This window comes from Ursus americanus, chromosome 8 (assembly GCF_024610735.1).
Source record: "Ursus americanus isolate L20-20 chromosome 8, mUrsAme1.1.p, whole genome shotgun sequence".
Lineage (NCBI taxonomy): Eukaryota > Metazoa > Chordata > Mammalia > Carnivora > Ursidae > Ursus > Ursus americanus.
The window spans coordinates 42,556,945-42,573,813 of NC_142134.1; positions in this window are offsets into that span (position 1 = coordinate 42,556,945).

Here is a 16,869-nt window from a genome sequence, read left to right on the forward strand (position 1 = left end):
CCAAAGCATCAGAGTCTGAAAGATGGGGAGAACTGTTCTGGACAACAGAGTCATGTAGCAAAAAAAGAGCTATATCAGTAAAGCTCAATGCTTCCAACTAAAGCCTGGGCCTCACCTCATTTGCTAGACAGGGCAAAAAACCCCATCCAAGCTGGATTTTTAGAAGACCATAACAAGAGGTTGAAATTCTCCAAAATATAACTAATATTTGATTTAGATACATAGATACAGTAACAATTCATACATCCAGGTGTTACAAAGCAATTCACATCTACCCCACTATATTTGAAGGAAAGCTTTTCCCCAGTACTCATGCGAGTATAAATAGACAAAAGGAGCAAATTATTACGTTGTACACTTCAAATATACACAATTTTATTTGCCAATTATACCTCAACAAAGCTGGAAAAAATAAAATAAAAAATTTAAAGGAGCGTGCAGAACAGCACACTTATAATTATGTAAAGTAAATGTAACATTTTCAATTTACTGAAGCCACATCCATGGAGACAGTGATGTTACAATAATCATACATATATCTATAGATTAACACAATGAAATAGCTCAGCTCTCTCAAAAACTTTGCTTCACTCTTTATTATGACAAAAATCATAACTCTCATTAAATCTTCATGTCTCTGACAAAAACCTCAACGATTTTGGAAGTGGTTTTTTTGGGGGGTTTTTTTTTTTGGACGCCCTTTTAGCCAAGAAAATGTGCAAAAATCCTGTATTCACAAATAGTTTGATATTAACAACCATTTGTTTACATTGTAAATAGGTAGCAAGCTGAACATTTTTGACAACTTAATTGCAGCTTGACAGCTAGGGAGGCAAAGGCAACAGGCTACGGGGTTGGATCAGTAAAACTGACTCACTTACATTGTATGAGCTGTTTGATCTCGGAGTGATCACAAAAGACAAATCCGTGAAGAGACGAATTCATAAAAGAGAATAAAGCTTTGCAAAAAGGAACTGTCTTTGGATCTTCAGAAGTGACTAAAATATTTTAATAGGGTTCTTTTAGTGCCTCTTTCTGCTTGCCTATGAAATATTGACAGGTCTTCCTGACTGGGAAAAATCAAAACTCATTAAACTCACTGTGTCTTACTTGATTGAATAAAGAGAGGTAGAAAGACAGACTCATTATTACGAAAAAGAAACAATAGAAAGTATGGAAATTGGAGTTCCAAACATCAATCTTAATTTGTGCATTCCTGAGCAGTTTCCTAACTTAGGCATCAGCTCCCCACTTCTCTTGTCATGAGCATCCTTTTCTGAGAATTCCCACAGGCATCCAGACTTGCCACCCAATACCTTCCAGTGTGTATGTGCCTCGAAGGTTGAACAATCGTCTGCTGTCCTCCTGTTCCATTTCCATATGCTTCGGATTCCTCCCTGTCCCCCTCCCTACCCCCCCATACATGTGCTGACTTTTCTTCTGAGATCACATCCAAATGCCACCTAACCCTCTTTGGAAAGATTCTACAAGTAGAGAAGCTAGCCAAGGGCCCATCGGAAGACAGCCTGCCCCCTTTCTAGTTTTTAGGTTAAGGGCATGTTATGATGAGAGAAAAATGGGTGAGGGAAGATTGACAACTTGTGTGTGAATAAAACAGAAATATTTTTAAAAATCTGACACCATTGAGGGGCACCTGGGTAGCTTAGCTGGTTAAGCATCTGACTTCCGCTCGGGTAGTGATCTCTGGGTCCTGGGATCCAGCCCCGAGTGGAGCCTACGTTGGTCTCCGTGCTCAGTGGGGTGTCTGTTTGTCCCTCTGTCCCTCCCTCCATTTGTGTGCTCTCTCTCTCTCTCTAACAAATAAATAAATAAAATATTTTTAAAAATCTGACACTACTGAAAGCCAGATAACACAGTAGGACTCCCACAGGGCAGGAGGTAAATCCTGATGCCTCAGCTCCATACCCTGAGCTTGTGGCTCTTCAGTTCAGCAGCCCTCACTCCTTCGGCCACACATCTGATGACAAAGTCACAACATCTGTTACCATTCTGGCCATCTTCTTGTTTATTGCATAAAGCAGATAATATAAAAATGTTATCTTTTATTTTCAATCCTCCGCAGCTGCTGGAATTTGGTTAAACCTGCCTCAAAGTGGAATATTTGCACAGCATTTTATAGCTTGCAAAGCACTGTGTGTAAGTTATCTATTTAATCTTTACAACCCTCAACTTTACAGCTAAAAGAAACTACAGATCAGAGAAGTTAAACATTGCCCAAGGACACACAGCTCATAGGAAAAGGAGCGAAAGCTAAATCCCAAGTGAGGCTTTATCTTCTAGTTCAGTACTCTTTTCATGCCACGAATTCCACTTCAAAAAGGTGGAAAAGTTTTGAAGTTCTTTTTTTTTTTTAAGGTTTTATTTATTTATTTGACAGAGGGAGAGAGAGCACAAGCAGGAGAAGCATCAGGCAGAAGGAGAAGCAGGGCTCCTAGGCCGAAGGCAGACACTTAACCGACTGACCCACTCAGGCACCCCGGTTTTGAAGCAGGGCTCCTAGGCCGAAGGCAGACACTTAACCGACTGGCCCACTCAGGCACCTCGGTTTTGAGGTTCTTGATAAGACTGCAAGTAAGGCTTATTTTTAAATATAACCTATGAAATTGTGCAGCTTTATGAGAGGTCTGAGAAGTATATGATTTTATGTGTATTGCTTAAAAGGAATACAAAGAAAAAAGGTATCATCATATTTCTTCATTTTAAGTTCAAGGTCTATTAGAGAACAAGGTAGTCTGTAAATTCAGAATCTACTTAATTTTACATAGATCACTTTTATTTTTAAAAGAATACTGTATTCTAATTTCAGAACAATTTATGTGTTGTTTACATAATTTCTTACAGGTTTCTCAATTTCTCAGTAGACTGAAAGAAAAGTACATGCTCTCTGCCCATCAAATATGTTTTTTGAGAAACGTTATTGAGCTGTGGGACTTCATGAGTTCAAAAGCTTGGAAACATTTTGGAAACTTTTCCTATATGTCTGAGTAACAATTTAGGTTTTCATATATATATATATATATATATATATATATATATATATATATATATACACACACACACATATACACATATATTTGCAATTATATAATTAAATCTCTTCCTTTTTAATATTGGTACCTCTTTTTTAAAAAAGATTTTATTTATTTGTCAGAAAGACAGAGAGGGAGAGAGAGCGCACAAACAGGGGGAGCAGTAGGCAGAGGGAGAAGCAGGCTCCCCACTGAGCAAGGAGCCTGATGCAGGACTCAATCCCAGGACCCTGAGATCATGACCCAAGCTGAAGGCCAAGGCTCAACCAACTGAGCCACTCAGGTGTCTCAATATTGGTACCTCTTGATTCGCTTTCCTTTCTTATGGCTTGCTAGACTCTACAGAAAAGCATTAAGTAAAATGATTACAGGGGGCAGCGTTTCTCATTCCCAGCCTTAATGGGGATATTGTGAATGTTTCCCAACTCAGGAAGATATTTACCATTAGCGTCTGACAAATATTCTTTATCAAGTTTAAAATAATTTCTTTCTGGGGGTGCGCAGGCGGTTCAGTTCTTTAAGTGTCCAACTCTTGATCTCAGCTTGGGTCTTGATCTCAGGGTCAGGAGTTTAAGACCCATGTTGAGCTCCATGCTGGGCATGGAGCCTGCTTAAAATAATAATAATTTCTTTCTGTTTCCAGCATACTAAGAATTTCTATCAGAAATGGAAGTTTGGAATGGAATTTCTGCTAAGGCATGGCCACCTCTAAGACCATACCTGATTCTGCATGCTTCGGGCTATTGAGGAAGAGATTTACCAACTTCAACTTCATAAGGAAAGTTCAGGAAATAAAAGCAATTGAAAAGAAATTGTTTGGTGCTATAAAGCTTTCAAAATGGAGGAAAGTGTTTCTAAAAAACACTAACATTTTGTATATATCTGTGTCTTAGATGTCTCTATGTATCACACTATAGGGGAAATAATAAATTCAAAAATAAAATAAAAATAATTCAGACACTGACCAAGAACTCATTCTTCATGTGTAGTAGTTCTTATGCTACTCAAGAACTAATGCAAGAACAACTTTTCTTTTGGTGTCTTCCAGAACAATCATCCCAAACAGATAACAAGAATTAACATTTTTGTGATTATTTTTATTCTTTGTGATTTTTTTCTTAGTTCTTTACAGTTTGGGGAAGAAATTATACATTTATGAATTAGCATTTCTAAAACTCCATCTCAGTAAACTTTATCTCAATATTTGGGTGACTATATTCTCTGGCATTTTTAAAAATATGTTTTCTTCAAAGATATGTTTTTAGACTTTCCACTTCTTACGTTTACTAATATATGTCTCATCTCTTCAGAAAGGCTGTCCACATTGGCTCTATGCATAAATCCATGAGTAGTTTTTTGAGGTTTGCTCTTAGTTAATTCCATGGAAATAGGTTGGCATTACTTAGGAAGTAGCCTTGTGTAAGTCGATTTCAAACACAACACAAACCATTCCAGCATGGTGACAGCAGCTCATCATCACAAGCTAATCACATGGGGAAAAATGCTTCCTAGCCTAAAAACTGCCTTATGCCAGAGCAGTTATTCCTCAACAATATAAGCTCTTGGTGATTAGGGTTATGTAAGGAGAGGATAGATCCATCACTGTTCTTAGAAGAAGGGGAAACAAACACCAACACTGCATGCCCTGGCTGTCCTCTCCAGAAGAAATTCCAGTTTGTCCTTCTTATAATATGCTCTGAACAGGGGTGCCTGGTGGCTCTGGTGGTTAAATGTCTGCCTTTGGCTCAGGTTGTGATCTTCAGGTCCTAGGATGGAGCCCCATATCGGGCTTCCAGCTCAGCAGGCAGTCTGCTTCTCTCTCTCTCTCTCTCTGCCTCTCTCCCTGTTTGTGCTCTGTCTCTCTCTCTCAAATGAATAAATAAAATATAATAATAATAATATGCTCAGAATACAAAACAATACTTCAAATTCAGTCTATTTCTTTCTTCCATCATTATGTTTTCATTAATGAACTGTTTAGTTCCCATAGTCCTTAATATCTTACTAGCATTACTTTTTATTATTCCATTTTATATAGTCTTTATTAGCTTATTAGTTGCATCTCATTTTGTTTCTTCTGTTTTGTTTTGGCTTGGTTTGGTTACTGCATTTGGGTTTAGAGATTGCATCCTTATTACCATAGTCACCCTTCAAAAAATATTATACCAACTGTAATATACAGTATTATACCACTTATAGTGTAAGGACTTTACCTATTGTATAAGAACCTCACAACAGTATTCTTCAGTGGAAGCTTCCCTTCCAGCTTCTGTGGAGATGTACTTGTAACCCACAAAATCTAATACTTATGGCCCTTTTTAGCTCATTTGTGGACGTACATAGAGGAGGGACAATTAGAGTCATCCAAGGTGCCATTCAAGGCAGAATAAGGCAATGTTCAGGCTTATTTGTCTCATCTCTTATATTGTAAACAAGTGTCCAATTTGTGACCTATTAGTGCCACTTTTTCACATTTTGTACTTGTTGGTGATTTTGCTGTTTAACATGGCTCCCCAAAAGACCTGTATACTGAAAACTATAAAACTGCTGACAGAAATTAAAGACACAAATCAATGGAGAAACATACCATATTAATGGAGTGGAAGACGTAAGATGTCAGTACTGCCCAAAACAATCTACATGTGCAATGTAATCCCTATCAAAATCCTAATGCATTTTTTGCAGAAATAGAAAATCCATCCTAAAATTCATATAAAATCTCAAGGGACTCCAAATAGCCAAAGAAATATTGAAAAAGAAGAAAATTGGAAGTCTCATACTTCCTGATTTCAAAAATTAACTACAAAGCTATGGTAATCAAAACAGTGGTACTGGCAGAAAGACAGACGTACAGAACAATAGAATAGAACAGATGACCCACAAATAAATGTCAAATGATTTTTTTCTTTCTTTTTTTAAAGTTTTTAAAAAAATTTTTAAGTACCCGCTACACCCAACTTGGGGCTCGAACCCCTAACCTGGAGATCAAGAGTCACGTGCTCTACTGACTGAGCCAGCCAGGGGCTGCTCAAATGATTTTCAACAAGCGTGCCAAGAGCATTCAATGGGGAAAGGACAGTATCTTCAACTGAATATCCAGTTTGGAAAAATGGATATCCACATACAAAAGAATAGAGTTGGACACTTACCTTACACCATAAACAAACATTAACCCTAAATGGATTAAAGACCTAAATATAAGACTTAAAAATATATAACTCTTAGAAGAAATCATAGGAAAAATCTTTATGACATTGGATTCAGTAATGATTTCTTGGATATGACACCAAAAGCATAAGCAATGAAAGAAAAAAATAGGCAAACAGGAACAAAAAAAATTTAAAAACTTTAGTCCATCAAAGAACAGAATCAACAAAGTGAAAGGCAGCCCACAGAATGGGAGAAAACCTATGAAAATCGTATATCTCGTAAGGGACACAATTCAGAATATATTCAGAATTCCTACAAGTAAACAATATTCAGAATATATTTAGAATTCCTACAACTGAACAACAAAAAAATCAAATAACCCAATTTAAAAATGAGCAAAGGACTTGAATAGAAATTTCTCCCAAAAAGATGTACAAATAGCCAACATGTATACAGAAAGATGTTCAATATCCCTAATCATTAGACAAATGCAAATCAAAATCACAATGAAACATTACACCATTAAGATAGCTACTACAAAAAAACAAATTGCAGAAAATAACAAGTATTTGCAGGAATATGGAAAGTTGGAATCCTTCCACGCTGTTGGTGGGATTGTAAAAAAAAAAAATGGTACAACCACTATGGAAAACAGTATGGCGGTTCCTCAGAAATTAAAAATAGAACTACCCTATGACCCAGCAATCCTTACTTCTAGATATATATCCACAAGAAATTAAAGCAGGATCTCAAAGAGACATTTGCACACCCATATGCCCAGCAGCACTATTCACAACAGCCAAGAGGTGGAAGCAACCCAAATGCCCATCAGTGGATGAGTTGATGAATAAAATGTGGTTTATACACACGGTGGGATACCACGCAAACTTTCACATACTACAAAATGGATGAACCTTGAAAACATCATGCTAAGTGAAATAAGGCAGTGTTCTAAACAAAAGATTCACAGCAGCTGCCCTCTCAGTTTTGAAGGGGAAAAACCACTTTATTGATATTATAAAAATCTAATAGACACAGAAAAGAACGAAAGGGAAATCTGCTCATAGATGAGGGCAATAGTAAGCAGTAAAGGAGCATAAGACAAAATGACATCAAATCACGGACTTACAACATCCAATCTCCTTAGCCGGGGAAGCCCTGTGGAGACAGCCAGTCCCAATTGAAAGGCCTCATCAGAGCGTCCTCCCCTCAGGTGAGGCTTCCCACGACCAACCCCATAAGGGCTGTATTTATAGAGCAAATGACCGGGTCTGAAGTTAAACATTTGTTTGCCTACGTGCAGTCTGGAGCAAGCTGCATTCCTGTGTTATCATGTCTTTACGTCTACAGGGAGTCTGGGCTAGGTGTGCTTGCTTCCCCTCCCGGATTCCATTCTGGGGGACGAGCCCAGCGTGGCGCTGGAGGGGATCCGAGGTAAGATGTACAGCTCTTGGGGTCCAGACCAGAAGGGCCAAATCTGTCCTGGAGGCCAGCTCATGTCAACTGATCAGGCTCCAAGTTCACTAAGGCAGCACAAGTCTCACCAACAACATTCTTTAGGCGGCCGGCGCACATGTAGGTCAGGGTGGTTGGTCATGCAGGACGAATCACAAAGACCCCCATCCACACAATACAGGCAGACACAAAAGAACAAATACTGTATGATTCCACTTCTATGAGGTGTTTAAAGTAGTCAGATTCACTGATATGGAAAGTAGAATGGTGTTTACCAGGGGCTTGGGTGAGAGGGAAAAGGGAGTTGTTGTTCAGTGGGTACAGAGTTTCAGTTCTGCAAGATAAAAAGTTCTGGGGCTCTGTTTCACAATGTGAAATAGTATTTTATGCTATTGAACTGTATACCAAAATATGGTCATCATGGTAAATTCACTGATATGTGTTTTTACCATAATTTTTAAAGAAGATACTTTAAAATTTTTATTTATTCATTTATTTGAGAGAGAGAGAGAGAGGGAGAGAGTAGGTGGAGGGGCAGAGAGAGAGGGACAAGCAGACTCCCTGCTGAACACGGAGTCCAACGCAGGACTCAATCTCATGACCCTGAGATCATGACCTGAACTGAAATCAAGAGTCAGATGCTTATCCAACTGAGCCACCCAGGCGCCTCTAAAGAAGCCACTTCAGAGTATATGTGTGACTAAAACATATAGAAATTCCTAGTTTAGTGACTCTTCATGTTGTTTCTTTGAGGAGAAGCCAAGCAGAGTGATGGGGGTTTCAGGGGTGAGTAGGGGATTAATCACTGCAGTTACACAGATCATAAAATATACCATGAAAGGAAAGAAGCCAGAGTTTGGTTGGTTGGTTGGTTGGTTGGTTGGTTGGTTGGTTGGTTTTGGCTCAATTTGTTCAAGAGATTTATGCAGATAAATCAGATAATTAAAGAATATTTGCTTAAAGATCACTTTGGATTGCAAATGTCAATACAGGCTAAGGGTGGAAATCCTCCCATTATGGGTTGAATTGTGTCCCCCTCAAATTCATATGTTGAAGCCATAAACCCCCATACCTTAAGACAGTAAATTTTATGTTATGTAGTTTTTCAATCAAAATTATAAAAATTATTTTAAAAATAAATAAATTCAAAATAGATTAAAGACCCAAACATAAGAGATGAAACTATAAAATTCTTAAAAGAATATATAAGGGAAAAGCTTGATGACATTGAATTTGGCAACAATTTTTTGCATATGACACCAAAAGCATAGAAACAAAGCAAAATTAAGTTTGACTTCATCAAAACTTAAACTTTTGGGGGCGCCTGGGTGGCTCGGTTTGTTAACCATCTGTCTTTGCCTCAGGTCGTGATCCCAGAGTCCTGGGATCCAGCCCCGTATCAGGCTCTCTACTCAGTGGGGAGCCTGCTTCTCCCTCTTGCTCTGCCTGCCTCTCTGCCTACTGTGCCCTCTCTCTCTCTCTCAAATAAATAAATAAAATGAAAATGTTTTTTAAAAAATTAAAACTTTTGTTCATTGAAGAACAGTATCAACATAGTGAAAAGGCAACTGAAGAAATGGGAGAAAATACATGCAAATCAAATATCTGATAAGATAATGATATCCAGAATATATACAGAACTCTTAAAACCCAACAGTAAAGAGCATCCAACCTGATTAGGAAATAGGCAAAAGATTTGAATAGACATTTCTCCGAAGAAGATATATAAATGCCAATGAGCACATGAAAAGATGCTCAAGGGCGCCTGGATGGCTCAGTCGGCTGGGCATCTGCCTTCAGTTCAAGTCATGATCTCAGGGTCCTGGGATTGAGCACTTGGGGCTCTCTGCTAAGCTGGGAGTCTGCTTCTCACTCTCACTCTCCTTCTCCCTCTCTCTCTCTTTCTCAAATAAATAAATAAAATATTTTTTTAAAAAAAGAAAAGATGCCCCAAATCAGTAATCATTAGGGAAATGTAAATCAAAACCACAGTGAGATACAACTGCATACCCACTAGGATGGCTACTATCAAAAACCAAAACAAATAAGAAAGAAGTAAGTGTCGGTAAGGATATGGAGAAATTGGAATCCTTGTGCATTGCAGGTGAGAATATAAAATGGTGTAGCTGGGGCGCCTGGTTGGCACAGCGGTTAAGCGTCTGCCTTCGGCTCAGGGCGTGATCCTGGCGTTCTGGGATCGAGCCCCACATCAGGCTCCTCTGCTATGAGCCTGCTTCTTCCTCTCCCACTTCCCCTGCTTGTGTTCCCTCTCTCGCTGGCTGTCTCTATCTCTGTCAAATAAATAAATAAAATCTTTAAAAAATAATAATAATAATAAAATAAAATGGTGTAGCTGCCGTGGAAGACGGTATGGCAATTCCTTAAAAAAGTTACACATAGAGTTACCACATGATCCAGCCATTCCACTTTTGGTTGTATAGCAAAAGAAGTAAAAGCAGATATGCAAACTGACACTTGTACACCCAGGTTCATAGTAGCATTATTCACAATAGCCATAAAGTAGAAAAAGGAAAGAAATTCTGACATAAGCTACAACATAGATTGAACCTTGAAAACATTATGCTAAGTGAAAAATGTCAGTCACAAAGGACATATATTATGTAATTCCATTCATATGAGTACCTGGAATGGTCAAATTATGAGTCAAAAAGTAGAATGATGGCTGCCAGGGCTGAGGTGAGGGGTCCTGGGGAGGTATTGTTTAATGGCTATGGAGTTGCAGCTTGGGAAGATGAAAATGTCCTGGAGATCATTGTAAGATGGTGGTAATGGTTGCACAACAATATGAAAGTATTTAATGTCACTAATATGTACAGTCAATTTAGCTAAAATGGGGGGCACCTGCGTGGCTCAGTTGGTTAAGCATCCGACTTCAGCTCAGGTCATGATCAGGTCCTGGGATCAAACCCAAGTAGAGGTCCCCAGTGAGCAGGGAGTCTGCTTCTTCTTATTTCTCTGTCCCTCCCCCTGCTCATGCTCTGTCTCTTTCGCTCTTAAATAAATAAATAAAATCTTTTTAAAAATAGTTAAAAGGGTAAATTTTACCAGATATATTTTACCACAACAACAACAAAAAAATGCCCCCAACTATTGCTTAGGGTTCCTAAGTGCAAGAAGATTATAAATTCATATGTTGAAAGCTTACCCTTCAATGTGATGATATTAAGAGGTGAAGTCTTGGGGGGAGGAGTTAAGAGATGGCGCGGAACAGGGACTCCAAGTTCACCTGGCCCCAGCAATTCAGCGAGACAGTTATCGAGTCATTCTGAACACCTGTGAAATCAATCAAAGATCTGAGAAAAGAAACGCTGCAATTCTACAAATAGCAAAGTGACCACTTTTTTGGAAGGTAGAAGGTGCAGAGACTTAAATCAGAGGATACGGCAGCGGGAGGAGAGCTGGTTTAGGGAGGATTACCACCAAGTGTTATAAGCAGCAGAGCACAAAATCAGAACTTTTAGAAGTCCGCAACAGTGGGAGGGATGTCCCTGGCTTAAACGTCCCTTTCTGCTCAGGTGGTGAAGTGGGGTGTGGTCTCAAGATCCCTGGGGTCACAGGAAGAATGGCGTACCTGACTGTGGCAGCGTTCCCAGGCATTGGAGTGGGGAAGCTGGCTGAAGACAGTGAGTCTAGGCACCGGCTTTCTGCTCCGTGTTGCCATAAACTGCTCCATGGTCACATGACCCCTCTCCTGACAGGCGCCCAGCGAGAGGCAGAAGTGGGGTGAGACCCCCATCCCTCCACTGAGAGGAAAGACGCAGGTGCTGCAGGAGTCTCTAAAATGTGGAGACTTGAAACTCAGTCACATGCCTGAGATAAAAGTACTCAGTTACAGGCTGGGTGAACAGAGTTGGGACAGAAATCAGGGAGACAAAAGTGATTGACTGCTTTTCTGTGAGGGCTCACTGAAGGAGGGGCCTGAACTTTCAGCTCCGGGGCTAGAGAGCTGGGTGCAGCCATCTTCATCCCCTCACCTGTCGGGGCCGAAAGCCTTCAGGGAGCAAAACCGCATCTCACGGTGCAATCCGGAGCTGCTTACACCGAGCCTGGTGCCCTGGCAAAGGCGATGCAGTTCCATCTGGGCAAAGACACCTGAGAATCAGCACAAGGAACAGCTGGCTAGCACATTATATAATGTTCATTTATTTTATTTTACTTTATTTTATTCTTTAGTCTTTCAGTTTTATTTTTTCAGCTATTTTCTTATTTTTTCAATTTTTTAAATTCTTTTTTAATTTTTATTTTTATATATACATTATATATGTATCTTTTATTTTTGGTTTCCTTTCATTGTATTGTTTTTTATTTTATTTTTGTATATATATAAGTTTTTCTTTCTTTCCTATTTTGGGATCTAGTTTCTTTTAACAAGTAGACCAAAATATACCCAAGATCTAGTTTTCTGTTTTGTTCTGTTTTGTTTCTTGTTTGATTTTTTATTTTGTCTTGTTATTGTTTTCTTCTAGTTTGTTTTGTTTTGTTTTCCATTGTTGTTGGTATTATTGTCTTTTATCTCTCTTTCTTCTATTCTTTTCTGGACATAATGACAAGATGGAGAAATTCACCCCAAAAGAAAGAACAGGAGGTAGTACTCACTGCCAGGAATTTAATCAATATGGATATAAGTAAGGTATCTGAACTAGAATTTAAAACGATTATTATAAAGATACTAGCTGGGCTTGAAAAAAGCATAGAAGTCATTACAGAATCCCTTACTGTAGAAACAAAAGAACTAAAATCTAATCAGGTCAAAATTAAAAATGCTATTATTAAGATGCAGTGACAAATGAAGATAAACAAGGCAGAAGAGAGAGTCAGTGATATAGAAGACAAAATGATGGAAAATAAGGAAGCTGAAAAGAAGACAGAAAGACAGCTACTGGATCACAAAGGGAGACTTTTAAAACTCAGTGATTCCATAAAGTGAAATAATATCTGAATAATAGGGGTTCCAGAAGATGAACGGAGGGCAGAAGGTTTATTTGAACAAATTATAGCTGAGAACTTCACTAATCTGGGGACGGAAACAGGCATTCAAGTCCAGGAGACACAGAGAAACCCCCTCAAAAATCAATAAAAATAAATAAAAATATAAATATAAATAAGTAAAAATAGGTCAATAGTGAAGTATGCAGATTTCAGAGATAAAGAGAAAATCCTGAAAGCAGCTTAGGACAAGAGTTCTTTAACCTACAAGGGTAGAAACATAGGGCTGGCAGCATAACTGTTCACGCAGACCAGGCAGACCAGAAAGGACAACCATGATACATTCAAGGTGCTAAATGGGAAAAATATGCAGCCAAGAATACTTTATCCAGCAAGGCTGTCATTCAGAATGGAAGGAGAGATAAAGAGCTTCCAGGACAAACAAAAACTAAAGGGATGTGTGAACACTAAACCAGCCCTGCAAGAAATATTAAAGGGGATCCTTTGAGCAAAGAGACAGCCCAAAAGTAATAAAGACCAGAAAGGAACAGGGACAATCTACAGAAACTGCAGCTTTACAGGTAATACGATGGCACTAAATTAGTAACTTTCAATAATTACTCTGAATGCAAATGGACTAAATGCTTCAATCAAAAGACATAGGGTAATAGATTGGATTTTAAAAAAAAAAAAAAAGGATGCCTGGGTGGCTCAGTCAGTTAAGCATCTGCCTTTGGCTCAGGTCATGATCCCAGGGTCCTGGGAACGAGTTTGAGTCAGGCTTCCTGCTCAGTAGGGAGCCTGCTTCTCCTACTCCCTCTGCCTGCCACTCCCTCTGCTTGTGCTCTCTCTGTCTCTCTCTCTGACAAATAAATAAATAAAATCTTTTAAAAAAATAAGTCTCTTGTAGAGAGATGCAGGGCTGGATCCCAGGCAGGACCCTAGGATCATGACCTGAGCCAAAGTCAGACGCTTAACTGATTGAACAACCCATGCACCTCAAGAGACTCATTTTAGACCCAAAGACACCTCCAGATTGAAAGTGAGGGGATGGAGAACTATTTATCATGCTCATGGACATCAAAAGAAAGCTGGAGTAGCCATCCTTATATCAGACAAACTAGATTTTAAGCCAAGGATTGTAATAAGAGATGAGGAAGGACACTATATCATAATAAAATGGTCTATCCACCAAGATCTAACAATTGTAAGTATTTATGCCCCTAACTTGGGAACAGCCAAATATATGAACCAATTAATAACAAAATTAAAGAAACACATTGATAATAATACAATAATAGTAGGGGACTTTAACACCCTACTCACAGCAATGGACAGATCATCTAAGCAGAAGACCAACAAGGAAACAAAGGCTTTGAATGACACACTGGGCCAGATGGACTTAACAGATAAATTCAGAGAATTTCATCCGAAAGCAACAGAATACACGTTCTTCTCAAGTGCACAGGGAACATAATCCAGAATAGATCACATCCTGGGTCACGAATCAGATCTCAACCAGTACCAAAAGATTGAGATCATTCCCTGCATATTTTCAGACCACAATGCTTTGAAACTGGAATTCAATTACAAGAGGAAATTTGGAAAGAACTCAAATACATGGCGGCTTAACCAACTGAGCCATACAGGCGCCCTCTACCAAACAAATAAAGAATTAATTCCTTTTCTTCTGAAACTGTTTCAAAAAATAGAAATGAAAGGAAAACTTCCAAACTCCTTCTATGAGGCCAACATTACCTCGATCCCAAAATGAGACAAAGACCCCACCAAAAAGAAGAATTACAGACCAATATCCCTGATGAACATGGATGCCAAAATTCTTACAAAGATCCTAGCCAATAGGATCCAATAGTACATTAAAAGAATTATTCACCACGACCAAGTGGGATTTATTCCTGGGATGCAAGAGTGGTTCAGCATCCATAAATTAATCAATGTGATACACCGTATTAATAAAAGAAAGGACAAGAACCATATGATCTTCTCAATGGGTGGAGAAAAAACATTCCACAAAATACAGCATCCTTTCTTGATAAAAACTTTCCACAGTGTAGGGATAGAAGGAAATACCTCAATATCATAAAAGCCATATATGAAAACCACACAGTGAATATCAACCTCAACGGGGAAAAGCTCTCAGCTCAGGAACACAGCAGGGATGCCCACTCTCACCATTGTTGTTCAACTGGAATTCCTAGCCTCAACAATCAGACAACAAAAAGAAATAAAAGGCATCCAAATTGGCAAAGAAGAAGTCAAACTTTCACTGTTCACAGATGACATGATACTTTATGTAGAAAACCCAAAAGACTCCATCCAAAAATTGTTAGAACTGATAAAGGAATTCAGCAAAGTTGCAGGATATAAAATCAATGCACAGAAGTCAGTTGCATTTCTACACACTAACAATGAAGAAGAAGAAAGAGAAATGAAGGAATCAATCCATTTACAACTGCTCCCAAAACCATAAAATACCTAGAAATAAACCTAACCAAAGGGGCAAAGGATCTGTACTCAGAAAACTACAGAATACTCATGAAAAAAACTGAGGAAGACACAAAGAAATGGACAAACATTTCATGCTCATGGATTGGAATAACAAATATTAAAACGTCTATGCTACCTAGAGCAATCTACACATTCAATGTGATCCCTATCAAAATACCATCACCTTTTTTCACAGAACTGGAACAAATAATCCTAAAATTTGTATGGAACCAGAAAAGACCCCCAATAGTCAGAGGAATGTTGAAAAAGAAAACCAAAGCTGGTGTCATCACAATCCCAGACTTCAAGCTCTATTACAAAGCTGTAATCACCAAGACAGTATGGTACTGGCACAACAACAGACACATAGATCAGTGGAACAGAATGGAGAACCCAGAAATGGACCCTCAACTCTATGGTCAACTAATCTTCGACAAACCAGGAAAGAATATCCAATGGAAAAAAGACAGTCTCTCCAATAAATGGTGTTGGAAAAACTGGACAGCCACATGCAGAAGAATGAAACTGGACCATTTCCTTACACCATACACAAAAATAGACACAAAATGGATGAAAGACCTAAATGTAAGACAGGAATTCATCAAAATCCTAAAAGACAACACAGGCAGCAACCTCTTCGACCTCAGCCACAGCAACTTCTTGCTAGACAAGTCTCCAAAGGCAAGGGAAACAAAGACAAAAATAAACTATTAGGACTTCATCAAGATAAAAAGCTTTGTCACGGCAAAGGAAACAGTCAACAAAACCAAAAGACAACAGACAGAATGGGAGAAGGTATTTGTAAATGACATATCAGATAAAGGTCTAGTATTCAAAATCTATAAAGAACTAACCAAACTCAACACCCAAAGAACAAATAATCCAGTCAACAAATGAGACATGAAAGGACATTTCTCCAAAGAAGACATTGAAATGGCCAACAGACACATGAAAAAAACACTCAACATCACTTGGCATCAGGGAAATACAAATCAAACCCACAATGAGATACCACCTCACCCGAGTCAGAATGGCTAAAATTAACAGGTCAGGAAATGGCAGATGCTGGTGAGGACATGGAGAAAAGGGAACCCTCCTACACTGTTGGTGGGAATGCAAACTGGTGCAGCCACTCTGGAAAACGGTATGGAGGTTCCTCAAAAAGCTAAAAATAGAACTACCCTAGGACCCAGCAATAGCACTTCTAGGTATTTATCCAAAGGATACAAACATAGTGATTCAAAGGGGCACGTGCACCCCAATGTTTATAGCAGCAGCGTCCACAATAGCCAAACTCTAGAAAGAGCCCAGATGTCCATCAACAGATGAATGACTAAAGAAGATGTGGCATATATATACAATAGAATATTACTCAGCCATCAGAAAGGATGAATACTTACCATTACATTGACATGGATGAAACTAGAGGGTAATATCCTGAGCAAAAGAAGTCAACCAGAGAAAGACAATTATCATATGATCTCACTGATATGTGGAATTTAAGAAACAAAACAGAGGATTATAGGGGAAGAGAGGAAAAAATAAAACAAGATGAAACCAGAGAGGGAGACAAACCATAAGAGATGCTTAATCATAGGAAACAAACTGAGGGTTGCTGGCGGGGGTGAGGCAATGGACTAACTGGGTGATGGACATTAAGGAGGGAATGTGATTAATTAGCACTGGGCATTATATAAGACTGATGAATCACAGACCTCTACCTCTGAAACCAATAATACATGATATGTTAACTAATTGA